Source organism: Pongo abelii, chromosome 7 (assembly GCF_028885655.2).
Source record: "Pongo abelii isolate AG06213 chromosome 7, NHGRI_mPonAbe1-v2.0_pri, whole genome shotgun sequence".
NCBI classification, from domain to species: Eukaryota; Metazoa; Chordata; class Mammalia; order Primates; family Hominidae; genus Pongo; species Pongo abelii.
Genome location: NC_071992.2, coordinates 58,792,750 through 58,809,957, shown reverse-complemented (window position 1 = coordinate 58,809,957; position 17,208 = coordinate 58,792,750). Strand labels below are relative to the sequence as shown.

At 38.7% G+C, this 17,208-nt stretch overlaps 1 protein-coding gene across 2 annotated transcripts in view; it reads right to left on the bottom strand.

The window, feature by feature from the left end:
* LOC129060972 (carbonic anhydrase 1) overlaps window positions 1-9,153 on the bottom strand; it is a 52,666-nt gene extending 43,513 nt beyond the window's left edge. The window contains exon 1 of one of the 2 annotated variants that reach the window (XM_054561544.2): window positions 9,068-9,153. The gene's annotated coding sequence lies outside the window, so the exon portion shown is untranslated. The remainder of the gene's footprint in view (window positions 1-9,067) is intronic. The other variant, XM_054561545.2, reaches the window with a different exon arrangement.
* Between the last annotated feature and the right edge of the window lie 8,055 nt (window positions 9,154-17,208).

Genomic DNA, 17,208 nt, shown 5'->3' with positions numbered 1-17,208 from the left:
CGAAAAAAGGTTCCCTTGCAGTTTGAGTTTGAAGGCTGTAGCTCAGTGGCAGATCAGGACACCTAGGAACATTTCCAAGGAAGTAGCCACTTCTCTCCCAGCCTTGAACCCTGATCTCTGGGTTCTTCCCTCTGAGAATCTCCCCTGCCTCAGTTAAACTGTGCATCATAACTGCATGGCTATTTGAGATATTATTTTTAAATAACATGTTTACTTTGTGAAAGCTCTTATGTTAGGGAAACCAGAGGTCAGCATTGCAGTTTGTTTACAGATCTGTGAAATGGCTTTGCCCTGCTACCCCCTTATTTATATCAGATTTCATCTTTCATGCTACCCTCTCTTTTCCAACTTCAGTTTCCTAATGCTCTTGGTTACCCCACTTTGGAGATCACCCCGGCTTGCCTAGGATGCATCTGTCCAACTTTCAATGCCTAACCTTGGCTAGTTAACCATCTTGAAACAAATTCATATCAATGCATTAATGACAGAAAAGAGCTTAATGTGGTAACTTCCAGTCACATCTTTGCTTTACATAGTGATTTTCAACTCCAACGATCTTAAGTAAAGAAATGCATTTTGAACAATGAAATGTGGTGGACTGGTACGACCAGCAAGAAGGAGATGTTTAGCCAGAGCAGCTTCCCGTGGTCCTTTGCATCATAATAGCTAGTCCACGTTTGGTTGATGCAAAAGTTGTACTTAAGAGAAAGCATGTGAACAGGGTTCTCTTTTAAAAGTATACTCCAAATGGCTACCTGAAGGGGAAATGAATGGGAACCCTGGCACTATGGTGGGTTAATCTTGATGTTTTTCATTCATCCCTTACGCCTGTTACCCATGTTAGTCTGTTTCTTATTAATTGGAAATTACTTTTACTTACGATTAAGAAACTGTTATAGTCCTGGACTTGTATGTAGAGGATAGGATTACAGTTCAACAAGTAGCCAAGTAATATATGACCAAATAAGATCACTGGAATTTGGCTACGTAGGGTTTAATGTGTCTAGCAAACTTTTTCCTCTGTAGTGAGAAATAACATGACACCAAACCTTTCGGAATCAGGCCAGGAACTGAAATGGGGAGATGTTGAACCAGCTCTCTTTGAAGCTGAACCCTGTCATTAAGGGCTAGATGGCACAGCCATAGAATATGTTAGGACTGTTCTAGAGAACTAGTGATTGTTGTATATTAATACCTGTAATTTATAAGCCCATAAAGATTTATGCTTCTTGTATTTTATATGTTTATTTGTACTGTTTTTCCTTCACTTTGACAGTCTCAGCCTATCTCAGAATGGCAGGAAATCAATTGAAGTAAACTTTTGTCAGACTTCATTCAAACCTCTGGGGATACAAATGGTAGTGACTGGTTATCATGGGAAGAGTGAAATTAAGAGGAAATTGAATCAAAACTCTCTAAACTTAGGCATTTTTTAATAGTACTAAGACCTTGGAGTTTTTTTTTAAAGTTTTAAAATCTTTTAGCTTTGTTCTATTTTATTTTTATTTTTTAGAAAGAGATATGGGAACTTTATGATCACCTTGGGTGATTTTATTGTAGTTAGAGAGTAAAACACTCTAGCTCATTTCTGTAAATATGGAACTCAGTAACCATGTCTCAGTAGAGATGCTTTTTATTTACAGAGAGTAAATAGAAAGTAATTTCAATTTTCTAAAAATTACAAGTACTGTCAAAATGTATGACAACCTGTAGTATAAGTATGTACGGATACACTATTTTAAATTTATGTCTTAGATTTTCTTTTCTCAGCTAATATTTATTTTTATTGACTTTTCTCAGAAATTATTTCATTCAGTCCTGTATTAAAAGATGCACAATTTCAAATTTTTTCTTATCAGATTAAGACACAAAATAGGTTAAAATATAATTTGCCATTGTGTTTAAATGGATCTTAGAAGTGTTAAATTTACATTTTCATACTATTCTGGATACTTCTAAGAATTTTAAATTTGATGTCATAATTCTATCACCTTTGGTTGTCTGCATTTAACATATGACACACTGTGATATTTGAATGCCTCTCTGAATAGCTCCCAGCTATAATGACTACTGCCATCTTTAGGATGGATCCACAGATTCTGGATCTAACTTATGTGCAGTTAGAGGGAGTTTAAAGGAGATTTAAATGGCCCTGCCAACTCCAATGACTCTTCATCCTTGGAGTTTGGTTAGCTGATTCTGTGCCTTGGTCCTAGTAATTGGGGGTTCTAGCTCCCCTAAAGATCTGAACTCATGCCACAAATTGTTTCAAGACCTGTTTCTTTTCCTAAAGGTAAGCCTCTGGCTTGATAATGATTCTGCCACCCTAGGCTTTCTAGGTCTGTTAGTCTTAATTCTTTTGGTCATGCATTCCTTTGAAATTATGACAAAAGTTAGGTTTGTTTCCTTTGAAAGTGCACATATTCTCAGGTGTGTGTGCATATACACACATGCTCACAATTTTGAATACAGTTTCTGGGCTTTCATGAATCCTAAGGCAACCCCCAAAGAATGGGGTCTCTGAATATTGCAGGCTTTAATGTCATGTGTAGTACACCTAAGCAGAAATCAGCCCAGCTGGGGCAGCATCCTAAATCACATGCCATTGAAACTTTCTTGCCCTTTGGTGCACCAGAATCTTGTCAGCAGTAGTCAGGTAGGGTCCACCCAATACAAATATTTGTCTAAAGCAATACCCAGAGAGGTAATATGATTTACAACTTAATGAGAAAAATAAAATCATTTGCTGAGCGTGAGTGAAGCTACTTTAGAGAATGAGAACAGTAAAGGTTTTACTGTGTTGATAAAGACTTGATTGCACTCAGTGAATTACAGAGCAGCAAGGTTCTGATATTTACTTTCAGTTCCTCTTCACTGAGGAAATTTTGAACTTCTATATGCATTGTGACTAAAAGAATTGTGGCCTGTCTTCTATGGATGATTTTAAGCTCAACCATCAAACCTCCATTAAACACCAAGTATATGTCAGGTCCTATGCTGGGTGTTGAGGACAGAAAATGAGTGAGGAGCTCATAATGTTGTACAGGAGAAAGACAAGTAAGTAAATAATAATGAAAGGGATTGCTACTTTTTAAGTGTAGACTACGTGCTAATGGTTTCACATATATTATTTCACCAAATCTTTAAAACAATCCTAGAGTCATGTTTATTTTTATCCTCATTTTACAAGCGAGGAAACAAAATCATGGACGATGGACCATATGCCATGGTAGAACTAAAATTCAGACGCGAGCACAGAGAAGACCCAGGTTTTTGGGAGGCCGTCTTTAAAAAATTATGCACTTTGTACTCATCAGATGGCTACTACGAAACAAAAAGAAAACCAACCAGACAAAAATACAGCAGAAAACTAGTGTTGGTGATGATGTGGAGAAATGAGAACCCTTGTGCATTTCTGGTGGGAATGTAAAGAGCTGTTGCCATTGTGGAAAGCAGTATAGTGATTCCTCAAAGAATTAAACACAGAACTACCTTATGGTCCAGCATTCCACTTCTGAGTATATATCTGAAAGAACTGAGAACAGGGGCTTCTACAGATATTTGTACACCTGTATTCATAGCAGCGTTATTCACAATAGTCCAAAGGTGGAAACAAACCCAGTGTTTATCGTCAGATGAATGAATAAACAAAATGTGGTACTATATATACAGTAGTTTCCCCCTTAACCAAAGCTTTGCTTTCCTCTGTTTCAGTTATGTATGATCCACCACAGTCCAAAATTATTAAATGGAACCCTCCAGAAATAATTAATACGTTTTCAATTGTATGCCATTCTGAGTAGTGTGATGACATCTCACAGCATCCCACTCCATCCTGATGGGGCCGTGAATCTTCCCTTTGTCCATCGTATCGCCTCTGTACACACTGCCCTCCCCTTAGTCACTTAGTAGCCTTCTCAGTTATCAGATTTGCTGTTGCCATGTTGCAGTGCTTGTGTTCAAGTAACCTTTATTTTACTTCATAATGGTCCCAAAGCCCAAGACTTGTGATGCTGGTAATTTGGATATGCCAAAGAGAAGCCATCAGTCCTTCCTTTAAGTGAAAATTTGAAAGCTTTTGGCTTAATAAGGAAAGGAAAAAAGTCATATACTGAGGTTGCTAAGATCTATGGTAAGAACAAATCTTCTATCCAGGCAATTGTGAAGGAGGAAAAAGAAATTCATGCTAGTGTTGCTGTTGCAACTCAAACTGTAAAAGTTACAGCTACAGTGGAAGATGGGTGTTTTGTTAAGACGGAAAAGACTTTAAATGGGTGGGTGGAAGACATGAATAGAAAACATGTTTTGATAACAACCTGTTGCACCAGAAAGCACTGAGCATCTACGAAGACTTCAGCAAGCAAGAAATGAGTGACACCACACCGCAAAGGGCTGGTTACACAGATTCAGAAATAAGGAAGATCAGTAGTAGCCTATGGCTACATCACAATGCTTACATCATTCACCTCCTGTCATCTCATCACAGAGACATCACAGCATCTCCCATCACAAGAAAGGTGAGTACGGTACAATGCAATATTTTGAGAGAGAGAGACTACATTCACATAACTTTTATTATGATGTATTGTTATAGTTGTTCTATTTTATTATTAGTTATTGTTGTTAATCTCTTCCTATTCCTAATTTATAATTTAAACTTTATCATAGGTGTGTTTGTATAAGGAAAAAAAACATAGTGTTTATAGGGTTCGGTACTAGCCATGGTTTCATGTATTGTCTTGTAACGTATCCTCACAGATAAGGGGGACTACTGTATATACAAGGGAATATTATTCAGCCTTAAAAAGAAATGATACATGCTGCAATATGGATGAAGATTGAAGACACTGTGCTAAGTGAAATAAGCCATATACAAAAGGACAAATACTGTGTGATTCCACTTATATGGGATAACTAGAATAGTCAAATTTATCGAGCTAGAAAATAGAATAATTGCTGCCAGAGCTCGGGGAAGGAAGGAGTGGGGGGTTATTGTTTAATGAATATGGAGTTTCCATTTGGAAAGATGAAAAAGTTATGGAGATGATGCGCGATGGGGGTTGCACAGCAACGTCAATGTACTTAATGCCACAGACCTGTATACCTTAAAATGTTTAAAGTAGTAAATTTAATTTTACCACAAAAAGAATACAAAATTAATAATAAAATTAGTGACAAAAGTGAATATCTATTTAGAACAAGAAAATGATTTATAATAAATCAAATATTTTATAAAGTTAAATATCAAAAATATCACATAATCAAAAAAACAATATTTTATATTCAGCCAATGCCAGACAGAATTCTCTAATAGCTTTTATCTATATTTTAATTTCATAATTCTGGATTATCTCTTCATATAACAAAAATTTTATATTATTTTCTGTAGAGAGAATAGAAAGATATTTCAGTCTTATTTCAAGCACAGTTGATTAAAATTTATGTTTGTTCTTATTAATACTGGGATTCATAAAATTTCACACACATTTGAAGTACTGCTATAGGTTTGCGTCTTAATACACAGGATTCTTTAATTTTGTACTATTTTCATCAAAAAAATTTTGTAACGTATGATGTGGTTTTAATTGTACATAAGACATTATCAGATACATTCCTGACAGAACCTGTCTTAACTAGGTTTTCTGGTCAAATTCTAAAACCAAATTCTCTGTCTGCAGCTTTACACACTGGATGATTGAAATTATTTTCCCTGGATTAGCTTTGTCTCTGTGCATTTCACCATCTGCTTCTCTTCAATAACCTACAAATTTCTGAACCTGGGAGCCATTGGGAAGCACACTTTCACTTTTTGATATGACTTCTGGCCCTGCATATTTGTTTTGGCATAGTGGATGCTACCCTGAATGGCTAGCAATAAATTATCAATATACAGATATGACTGACACTCACATAAATATGTCCCACTAAAGACAAACTGAAATTATTCTCAACTCAACTTCCCCCATTTGGGTCTCAAAAATGCCCACAGACCCTCCAATACCACCTGATACAGGAAATATGATGCCGGACAGTCAGAGTAAAATGATAATGGGGTTGACTGATTGTGGTTAAATATCTTTTGCAAATTTTATTTAAAACATATGATTGTGTGAACACATTTCTTGTGCCCTTCTGGGATCTTGGAAGTAAATCAAGCAATGAATAGTCTTACATCTTAAGCATCATTATTTTTACAATATTGCCACCTCTGCCTAAGTCTGTCTCACTCCAATATTTTTGCTTCTCTCCACTGTGCTATTCCACCTTAGATAACTGTAAAACATTAGGACAAGGGCAATGAGAGAAACCTAATTAGACAGGAAGGACACACTAAGGAAAGGCACATAAAACAGCCTGGAAGGAAGGCTTCGGAGGGAAGAACTCACCTATCTCATGCTGGCCTGTCCTGGCATTGCACTGTTTTATTTTATGTAATTTGTTACCACTTTCAGAAAATTAACAGCACAGCTCTGCTCAACTAGCACATCTAATGCCATGTCCCACCCACTGGCCCTACACTGACCAGTGGTGCCTAAAATACCTGTTTTTTTCCTTTTCTTTTGAAAAAAAAAATTAGAACAAATAGAAAGATTAGAACAAATGTTGGCATGATAGAAACAAGGAATAAAATAGGCAGAAACATCCCAAGGGAAGATCTACATGCTCTAAATGAGTTTGTGTCTCTTGGAGAGAAATAAAATCCAGAGCACAGAGAAAGTTCAGATAAGATGGATGAACCTCAAAATAACTTGAGGTGCAGTGAAGACTCAGGCAGAACAACTGTATCCTGGCAATTGCTATCCCAAATTTCAAAAATAGAATGGTGGATGTAGGTGAGCTATAGATCATGAGCTTGATGCAAATGTGGGTAATATTCTAAGATACAGTGTTCAGTAGATAGTGTTAATCACGTAGGGAATGGCCAATAAAATGACAAAAGGATTCTTGATATTGAACTGGATATAAAACACGTAAAACGCAAGTTGACCCCAATCAGGCAATAAAGAGATTAAATTCAGTCCAGTACTGAATAATATCCTACAGAGGGAATTTCAACTATCAAATTACACAGTTATAAGTTATAAAAGAAGCTGGGCATGGTGGCTCACGCCTTTAATCCCAGTACTTTGGGAGGTCCAGGCTGGTTGATTGCTTGAGGTCAGGAGTTTGGGACCAGCCTGGCCAACATGGTGAAACCCCATCTCTACTAAAAATACAAAAATTGGCTGGGCGTGGTGGCGCATACTTGTAATCCCAGCTACTTGGGAGGCTGAGACATGAGAATTGCTTGAACCGGGAGGCAGAGGTTGCAGTGAGCAGAGATCGTGACACTACACTCCAACCTGGTTGACAGAGTGAGATTCTGTCTCAAAAGAACAAAAAAGTTATGAAAGAGGTAACTTTAAAAATTGGGTAAGGGGGCCGGGCACGGTGCCTCACACCTATAATCCTAGCACTTTGGGAGGCCGAGGCAGGCGGATCATCAGAGGTCAAGAGATTGAGACAATCCTGGCCAACATGGTGAAACCCTGTCTCTACTAAAAATACAAAAATTAGACAGGCGTGGTGTCACATGCCTGTAGTCCCAGCTACTCGGGAGACTGAGGCAAGAGAATCGCTTGAACCCAGGAGGCAGAGGTTACAGTGAGCCGAGATCGCACCACTGCACTCCAGCCTGGCGACAGAGACACTGTCTCAAAAATAAATAAATAAATAAATAAATAAATAAATAAATAAATAAATAAAATAAAACTAGGTAAGGGTACACATGATATACTAGACTGCATGAAACATTGTGAGTTTGGAAAGCTCTGTTACCTCAAGGAGATGCCCAGCAGATTGACTTTTGGGTTGCGTAGAGGCACCCTGGCCATGTGTGGTACCTAATTAGGTCCCTGACCCTCTCTCAAATTCTTTAACTGACACTTAAACCCTGGCCTTGATTCTCTGATACAGTATCCTCAGCCCAATCAGATCATACATCTTTCTATTCTCTTTATTTGCATAAGTGGCTTTACAATACTGGGAGAAGAGAGAAATAACTATAAGAATGTTGAAGTTAGTCAAATCCACAGTATTAACACATTTGTATTAACTTTAGAAATTTAATTATTTAATCCTTGAGATAACCTATGAAAGATTGTTTGTTAAGTTACTTGAAGCATTTAATATAACCTGATATATTAGAAAATCAGATATATGAACCATATAATTTCAATTTTAAAGTACAAGAGCATTTTCTTCAGTCTATACACAGTGTTTGAATGTTCAAGAGAACATAACTTACTACTGCATACATTTGGTTTATTACTTTTACTGGAATTGCTTTAATTATTAGAACCCCCTCCCTCCTTTTGTAAACTTGCAAGATATGTGTCAGGCATTTGAAATATTTGAGAGATTCAGGTAGAATAAATTTGTAATTGATATAATATATAATATTTAAAGGAACTTAATTAACCAAGTCTATCAGCTGCATTAATTGTTTAGGGGAATTAACGTCAAATTGAACATTAGTCATGGAATAAGTTTAAATGGTAATTTATATTGGCCGGTTGCGGTGGCTCATGCCTGCAGTAGTCCCAGCACTTTGGGAGGCTGAGGAGGGCAGATCACCTGAGGTCAGTAGTTCGAGACCAGCCTTGCAAACATGGTGAAATCCCCTCTACTAAAAATACAATAACTAGCCAGGTGTGGTGGCATGTGCCTGTAATCCCAGCTACTTGGGAGGCTGAGGCAGGAGAATCACTTGAACCTGGGAGGCAGAGGTTACAGTTAGCAGAGATGGTGCCACCGTGCTCCAGCCTAGGCTGCCAAGTAAGACTCTGTCTCAAAAAAAAAAATGGTAATTTATATTATCCTTTTCAGATTTACAGATATCTGCTTGATAAATATAAAAGGTTTAGAAAAACTATAAAGGCTTTTTAAACTTTACAGCTTTCATTCATTGAATAGTAATTAAGATGTAGGTACGACTGTATTTTATAAGATTTAAAGATTCTTTTGGCTGTCGGACAAAACACTTCAATGCTCAGCTAGATGAAAGGCAGAAGTCTTTGTTACTTACAGCTCCAAATGAGAGAAGGCTGCCACAGAGGACCACGCAAGGGGTTGCACCTGAGGACCGGGTACCACAAGCTGGAGGGGGACAGGGCAGCTTATGTAGAGCAAAAAGGGTGGGGTTAGCTAGGTTGAATAATTTGCATAATTTTGGCAGGCTTTGGGGCATGGGCGCTGTCCTTAATTGTCTGATATCTGGCCCTGTGGTGATTAGAGTGGGTACATAGTGGCCCCGGAGTGTGAGAACCTGATAAGGGAAGTGGTTGGGGTGTGGATTTAATCAGCTGCTCAAGAGAGGAAACTGACCAGCCTCTAGCAGAGGCCTCCATACTAGGTCAAGACAGCACAATAATCAATAAAAATACCATATATAAAATATATTTAGTCACTGACTCCTTTATATCTTGATGTCGATTTTGAACTCAATTATTTGGGGTATTTGAGTGGCCTGAATAGTAGAGGAGACTTCTACAGAATAAGGCCTAAGTTGCACCAAACAGCATAGAAAACATTTTATTATGACAATAACAAGGAAGAAACCAAGTAGAAATGTGACAAGTCCCTGAAGGCTGACTTGTAACCAGGCTCCCATTTGTTTGGTGTTGGCCGGGAGAATACATCAGTCATGGCAAGGGCCTTTAGTCATATTTTGACTGGATTTCAGAGTGTGTTAAATATGTAAGGCATGTTTTTTTAGGGTGATGGTTTTGTGATCTAGGCTTTCTGTTAGAATGACCTCTTGACTGGTGGTGTTAACCCACCTACAACCAGAAGCTCTAATAATGTTACGAACACCTCTTTGACTAGTTAACATATAATCAAGGACAAATTTACTGTCAAAAAACATTTTTGCCAAAGCTCCCTGGTCTAGCAGAACTAATATTTGCTGTAATTTAGAAATATGATATACTCGAATTTTGGACATTTGTAGGGTAGCATCAATTATTTTTGACTGTTGGGCTAAAGCAATGGTCCTTGTGGCCATTGCAGCAAGTCCCAGAGCAGTGGTGAGTCCCAGTATTATAGGTACGAACGTGGCACATCAATGACATTTGGCTGGGTGGGGAAAGAATAATTAACATTTATATAAATAGGAATGCCAAGAGAGGCCAGAATGCATCTCGTGGCTTCCAGTTTCAGAGTAATGGAAGGGCAAAGGAGAGGGGATAAACACCCTTGTTGGTTGGGGCACAATATAGTTTTGTGGCATTACCTTTAGATTGGAAAATTGTACCTTGATTTAGGTAAAGGGAAATTACTAAAGAATAGGACTGGAGGAAGACAGTGGCTTTTGTTGGGCATAAGGTGAGAATATGCAGTTGTTCATTGGGTAGCCCATCTGTGGTATGTATTGAGGAAATATGAGTGCAGTTGCCACTTGCCATGAGGGGGCACCACAATACAGGAGAAAAGGCCGTTTGGAAGTGGTTTTCATTTCTCAGTATTTTTCATCTCTGGGGAAATTATCAGTTGGGTAAATGTGTGGTGTGGGATATGTGGAGGCAGGGTGATGAGTTATGGATAGTCAGTGCAGAAGAGTCTACTTCAGTCAAATGTGTTTGTATTTTGGATGTCCGTATAAATATCAGAGAAGCTGGGACAGTGGGTTTGAATTTTACTTATGTAGTCTTTTAGAGGGCAAGAGGAGAAGATGCTGTTAGGATGGAAGAGATGGGGGTGGGAGTAGGGATACTGACAATGAGAAAGTGAAGGGGAAGAGGATGGAAGGGAATAAATGGTTTGACAGTGGGAGACCAGCAGATGCTCCTTTTACTCCTAGGAGAGCACACAGGGTAGATACTTCAGTTAGGTTACCGTTTAGTCAGGAGAAGTGGGTGGGATTAGCAGGAACCCGAATCTTAGAAGCATTAAGGAGGCATTGGACTTGGTCTCATAAGGGCTTAACCTGGTATAGAGTGGAATTACAATCACAGGGAGCAGAACTTAGAGTTTTATAAGTGTCTGTAAAGTCTGGAAAGTTACTCCAGTTTTGTGGGTCTTGCTTTTTTAAAACAGAAGTCAGCAGTGTAACCAGCTACTGGAAAACCAAGAGCCTCTGGTCTCCTGTGAATGGCAAGACATTCCATGTGCTGGTGTAGTTGGCACTGCTCGTAGTTGGTTGGGAGGCAGGGGGCATGTCATCTTTAATAGCGTGGTCTTGAGCTAGGGCAGTGTCGGACTAGGGTATCCTTCCCAAATGGATACCCACTAGGGTTGATGTGGGCCGTATTTTTGTGGCTCTGTTGTGTTATAATGAGGCTGAGTCATTTGTAGAATTTGAATACAATGTTGGGTCCTGGGAGCTTGATTCGCAAATGTCTTTTAAGTCAAAGGCTTTGTGGATGCACAGCTAGCAAAGATGCTGACATCCAGAATACTGCTATAATTGGACCAAAGTGCCACAATCTGAATGGTACAATCAAAGTCTCAATTAAAGGCAGCTAAGTGTCCCTACAAAGGACAGGATCTTGTTCCATTTTATGGCGGCATAGTATTCCATGGTGTGTATGTACCACATTTTCTTTATAGTCTATCATTGATGGGCATTTGGGTTGATTCCACATCTTTGTTATTGTGAATAGTGCTGCAATGAACATACATAAGCATGTATCTTTATAATAGAATAATTTATATTCTTTTGGGTGTATATACCCAGTAATGAGATTGCTGTGTCAAATGCTATTTCTGGTTCTAGGTCTTCAAGGAATTGCTACAATGTCTTCCACAATGGGGGAACTAATTTACATTCTCACCAACAGTGGAAAAGCACTCCTATTTCTCCATAGCCTCGCCAGCATCTGTTGTTTCTTGACTTTTTAATAATCACCATTCTGACAGGTGTGAGATCATATCTCATTGTGGTTTTGATGTGCATTCCTGTAATGATCAGTGATGTTGAGCTTTTTTTATGTTTCTTGACCACATATATGTCTTCTTTTGAGAAGTGTTTGTTAATGGGCTTTGCCCACTTTTTAATGGGGTTGTTCATTTTTTTTCTTATAAATTTGTTTAAGTTCCTTGAAGATTCTGCATATTAGACCTTTGTCAGATAGATAGATTGCAAAAATTTTCTCCCACTCTGTAGGTTGCCTGTTTGCTCTAATGATAGCTCCTTTTGCTGTGCAGAAGCTCTTTAGTTTAATTAGATCCCATTTGTCAATTTTTGCTTTTGTTGCAATTGCTTTTGACATTTTTGTCATGAAATCTTTGCCTATGCCTATGTTATGAATGGTATTGCCTGGATTTTCTTCTGGGTTTTTTTTTTTTTTTTACTTTTGCGTTTTACATCGAAGTCTTTAATTCATCTTGAGTTAATTTTTGTGTAAGATGTGAGGAAGGGGTTCAGTTTCAATTTTCTGCATATGGCTAGCCAGTTCTCCCGGCACCACTTACTAAATAAGGAATCTTTTCCCCGTTACTTGTTTTTGTCAGGTTTGTCAAAGATCAGATGGTTGTAGATGTGCAGTCTTATTTCTGAGATTGCTATTCTATTCCATTGGTCTATGTATCTGTTTTTGTACCAGTACCATGCTGCTTTGGTTACTGTAAACTTGTAGTATAGTTTGAAGTAGGGTAATGTAATGTCTCCATCTTTGTTCTTTTTGCTTAGGATTGTCTTGGCTATATGGGCACTTTTTTGGTTCCACATTACTTTTAAAGTAGTTTTTTTCTAGTTTTGTGAAGAAAGTCAATGGTAGCTTGATGGGAATAGCATTAAATCTGTAAATCACTTTGGGCATTTTGGCCATTTTCATGATATTGATTCTTCCTATCCATGAGCATGGAATGTTTTCCCATTTGTTTGTGTCCTCTCAGATTTCATTGAGCAGTGGTTTTTAGTTCTCTTTGAAGAGGTCCTTCACTTTCCTTGTTAGCTGTATTCCTAGGTATTTTATTCTCTTTGCAGCAATTGTGAATGAGAGTTCATTCATGATTTGACTCTCTGCTTGTCTACTGTTGGTGTATAGGAATGCTTGTGATTTTTGTACATTGATTTTGCATCCTGGAGCTCAAAGCCATTATCCTCAGCAAACTAATACAGGAACAGAAAACCAAACACCTCATGTTCTCACTTATAAGTGGGAGCTGAACAATGAGAACACGTGGACACAGGGAGGGGAACAGCACACACTGGGGCCTTTCTCAGGGGTGATGGCAGGGGGAGGGAGAGCATAAGGATAAATAGCTAATGAATGTGGGGCTAAATACCTAGGTGATGGGTTGATAGGTGCAGCAAACCACCATGGCACAGGTTTACCTATGTAACAAACCTGCATATCCTGCACCTGTGTCCCAGAACTTAAAATAAAATGAAATTGATAAAAATAAAGGAAGCTGAATATAAAAGCTCTCAACAGTCCCTGGTTTTTCTAGACGTGTGATGAGAGGGGTTCTGCTGTACACAGGTTTTAAATCATATGGCCTGATTTGAGCGCATATGGTTAATAGGGTGTCAGGTTGTTTGCCAATTAATATATCTATGGCTGAGGCTGTAACTCCAGTATTAGTCTGTAGGAAGCCCTCCAATTTAACTAATTTCTATGTTCCTTTATAGTTCCTTTATAGTAATTGGTTAAATTGGTCCAGTTGACAATGAGACCGGGGTGCCATTTCTGTGTTGTGGGAGAGCCCAACCAACACTTTCCTCCACAAAAGTTTACATGAAACACTCAGACAAACAGGATTCTGCCCTACATAATAATAAAGAAACACTGCTTCCAAAGAAGTTACAGACTCCTGGAATAGGCTTCTGCCAAACACAGGCTATGAGCAGAAGCATGGGGAATGCAGACCCTGCAAAGGGCAGCTCAAGTGGCTCATCACTCCTAATGGTCTAAGGTGGGCCCCAGCTGTACTAGTGTATAGCTTTGGAGTTTAGCCACTCAGCACTGATCATTTTTAATATTCCAACACAGGAATGTGGATAAGGAGAGACTTGGAAACCACCGGCAGGCACAGCGGCACCAGCTAAAGTGCAGCTCACCAACAGGCAGCAGTTGCATCCCTAGTTGTGCTGGTGCGGGTCTGGAGCCAATGAGTAAGCCAAGAGCAGACCCTCACACCCTGCACCCTGCCCCCGCAAGGAGCTACCCAAGAGTCCACAATCACGGCCACAACTTCCTGCTCACAGTACCAATTGTTTATAAGATTTGAAGACTTTTGATGGTGGACACTTACAGGAGTTGTGTCGGGGACCGAGTAACTGAGTAACTGCAAGCTACAGGAGGCAGCTTACGTATGGCACACAGGGTGGGGCTAGCTTGGTTTCATAGGCTGTCTGTGGATTGGATGATTTAAATAATTTTGGTGGGCCCTGGGGTTTAGGGACTGTCCCTAGTTGTTTGGTGCTAGGTCCCAGGGCAGATTAGGGCAGATGTGAGTGTGAGAGCATGATAAGGAAAGTCTTCAAGGTGTGGAATTACTCAGCTGCTGGAGAAAAGGAATTTATCAGCCTTTAGCCAGGGCTTCAAACTGGGTCAAGACAGCACAATTACAGAAAAAAAAAAAGAAAAAAAAAGAAAAACACAATAAGAAAGAAAAGAAAACCCTATATTGTAGACTAAGAGACTATTTCTGTGCATAAATACCCTCATAAACATTACAAACCAAAAGATGGAGGTAATCACCAAGAGCCAGCATTGGTTCACTAAGAATGAATGATACAAATTTTGTGTTTTAGATCAGGAGTCCCCTGATCTAACAGGTCACAGTACAGGTCTCTAGCCTGTTAGGAACAGGGCTGTACAGCAGGGGGTGAGTGGCAGGCCAGCGAGGGAAGCTTCATCTGTATTTACAGCTGCTCCCCATCACTCACATTAATGCCTGAGCTCTACTTCATGTCAGATCAGCAGTGGCATTAGGTTCTCATAGGAGTATGAACCCTATTGAGAACTGTGCAAGCAAGAGATCTAGTTTGTGTGCTCCTTATGAGAATCTAATGCCTGATGATCTGTCAGTGTCTCTCCGCACCACCAGATGGAAACTTCTAGTTGCAGGAAATCAAGCTCAGGGCTCCTACTGATTCTACATTACAGTGAGTTGTACAATTATTTCATTATATATTACAATGTAATAACAATAGAAATAAAGTGCAAAATACATGTAATCTGCTTGAATCATCCCAAAATTATTCCCGCCCCCACGTCGGTCTGCGGAAAAATTATCTTCCATGAAACTGGTCCCTGGTGCCAAAAAGGTTGAGGATCCCTGTTTTAGATTACCATGTACTCTCTTGTGAACTAGTGAGTTTCCTGCCATTCAAATTACATTAGAAAAAGCTAAAAGATTACTAGTTACTAGTAACTCTTGTAATGTAATATACTATTTGTACATCAATTTCACATACTTTATTTCACAATTTTCTTTCTAAGCCAGATTCACAGTAAATTCACTGACCACATTTTAAACTTATTCCTTTGTAATTCCACAGACATTTATTGAAAATTAAAGATGTGCCAGTCAGGAAACAAGTGTTGGTACAAAAATATGTCAATTCATTAAAATCAAGCAAGACATAGCTATATAGAACAACATAGCTCATTTAGAAAATACATGCAAACAAAAAGATACATATAGTTGCATTATAATGAATGCTTGTGCAGGGGAGAAAAATGGGAGATGGTTATGGGGATACAAAAAAGAATAAGTTAAAAAGTAATATAACAAAGGGGGAAAAGAAGAAAGGGACTTTCCCAGGAATAATGGCAATTTCCCCTGAACTGAGAGATGTGATTAACTTGACCTTCTGCACCTGCAGAAAGTACATAAATAAAGGAATAAAACATAGTCCCTGTCCTCAAGAAACTCACAGCTTGGTAGGCAGACATAGGTAGAGACAAGTGATTGTAACACCTGATTAATTTGATAAGCACAGAATGTTTAAAGAGGGTACCTTAGACAGGCTTCAGGTGCCTGGGGTAGGAGGCTCTTGTCAGGAGAGATTTCTCTGGACAGGTACTTGTTAACCAGGTGAAATGGTGCAAAGGCAATCCCAGGCAGAATATAGGATATGCAAATGCACAGTTGAGAGGAAGAGAATGATTTGGAAAATTACAAGTACAACTTCGAGAGACTGATGTTGTTGTCATATTTATTCATTCAAAATTATGTATTAAGCACTTACTATGTACCCAAGTACTTAACATGTTCAATTGAGGTTCAGAGGGTTTGTATTTTGCTTACACAGAGGTAGAATGAACTGGAGTTGGACACAGGCCCAGGCCTTCTGACTTCACAAATTTCGTGTGCTCTTTCCCCTCAGGCCCCCTTCCACGAATGCTGGAGAAAGAATTTATTAAATTAGATAGAGAGTTGGACTAGATGACCTGCAAACTTTGAGACTGTGTTCAATGAATAACATCACTAGAGTGCTTTGACTTTGCAAATAATGCTTTGATGGTTTCTGACATTCGTGGATGGCCCATTTATGACACCTGTCTGCAGACAGTTTAAAGATAGAGCAGTTGTTCTAAAAAGTTTCTGAAATAATTGTGCAGTGAGTATCAACTTCAAACACGCACAGGGAATGTTTTAATATCCTGTTCTTATGTAAATGCCAGGACCAGGCTGGCTGAAGGTCACGAGAGAGGACACAAGCTAGGCTGAGAGATTTTGACCTGGGCAATATTTGAGAGCCATAGACAACTGCACTTGTTAGGGGTAATGACAATGCATTGGTCTAAGACTGAGGCAGACATTCAAAGGACAGGAAAAGTTTCAACATCAAGACAGTAGGAGTCTTGATGTTGGAGATTACTGATCCATTTGTCACCAAAAATAAAAAAGGACTCTGACTCAATCCAATGATTTTTTCCATATATTTTAGTGATTTCCCTGTTGATTTCTTAAAGGGAATGTGTGTGCTCACTAAAATGCATCTTTATATAAATTTATTTATATTTTAGGACACAAGTTTAGATGTATGCTCAATGAAGTCTCTCTAAACTTCTTTAGAGGTTAACAGGAATAGGCAACCAGCACATAGAAAATTTAATCCATAAATAATTAGAATGCAATCAAGTTAACTTCAAGTTCTCTTCTTTTTAAAAATAATACCTGCAAAGCTATTTTCTTCTACTCTATGCAGCTTTTAACAACAAGCCAAAAGCCAGGTAGAAACCACAGGAGAAGAAACAGAGAATCTAAATA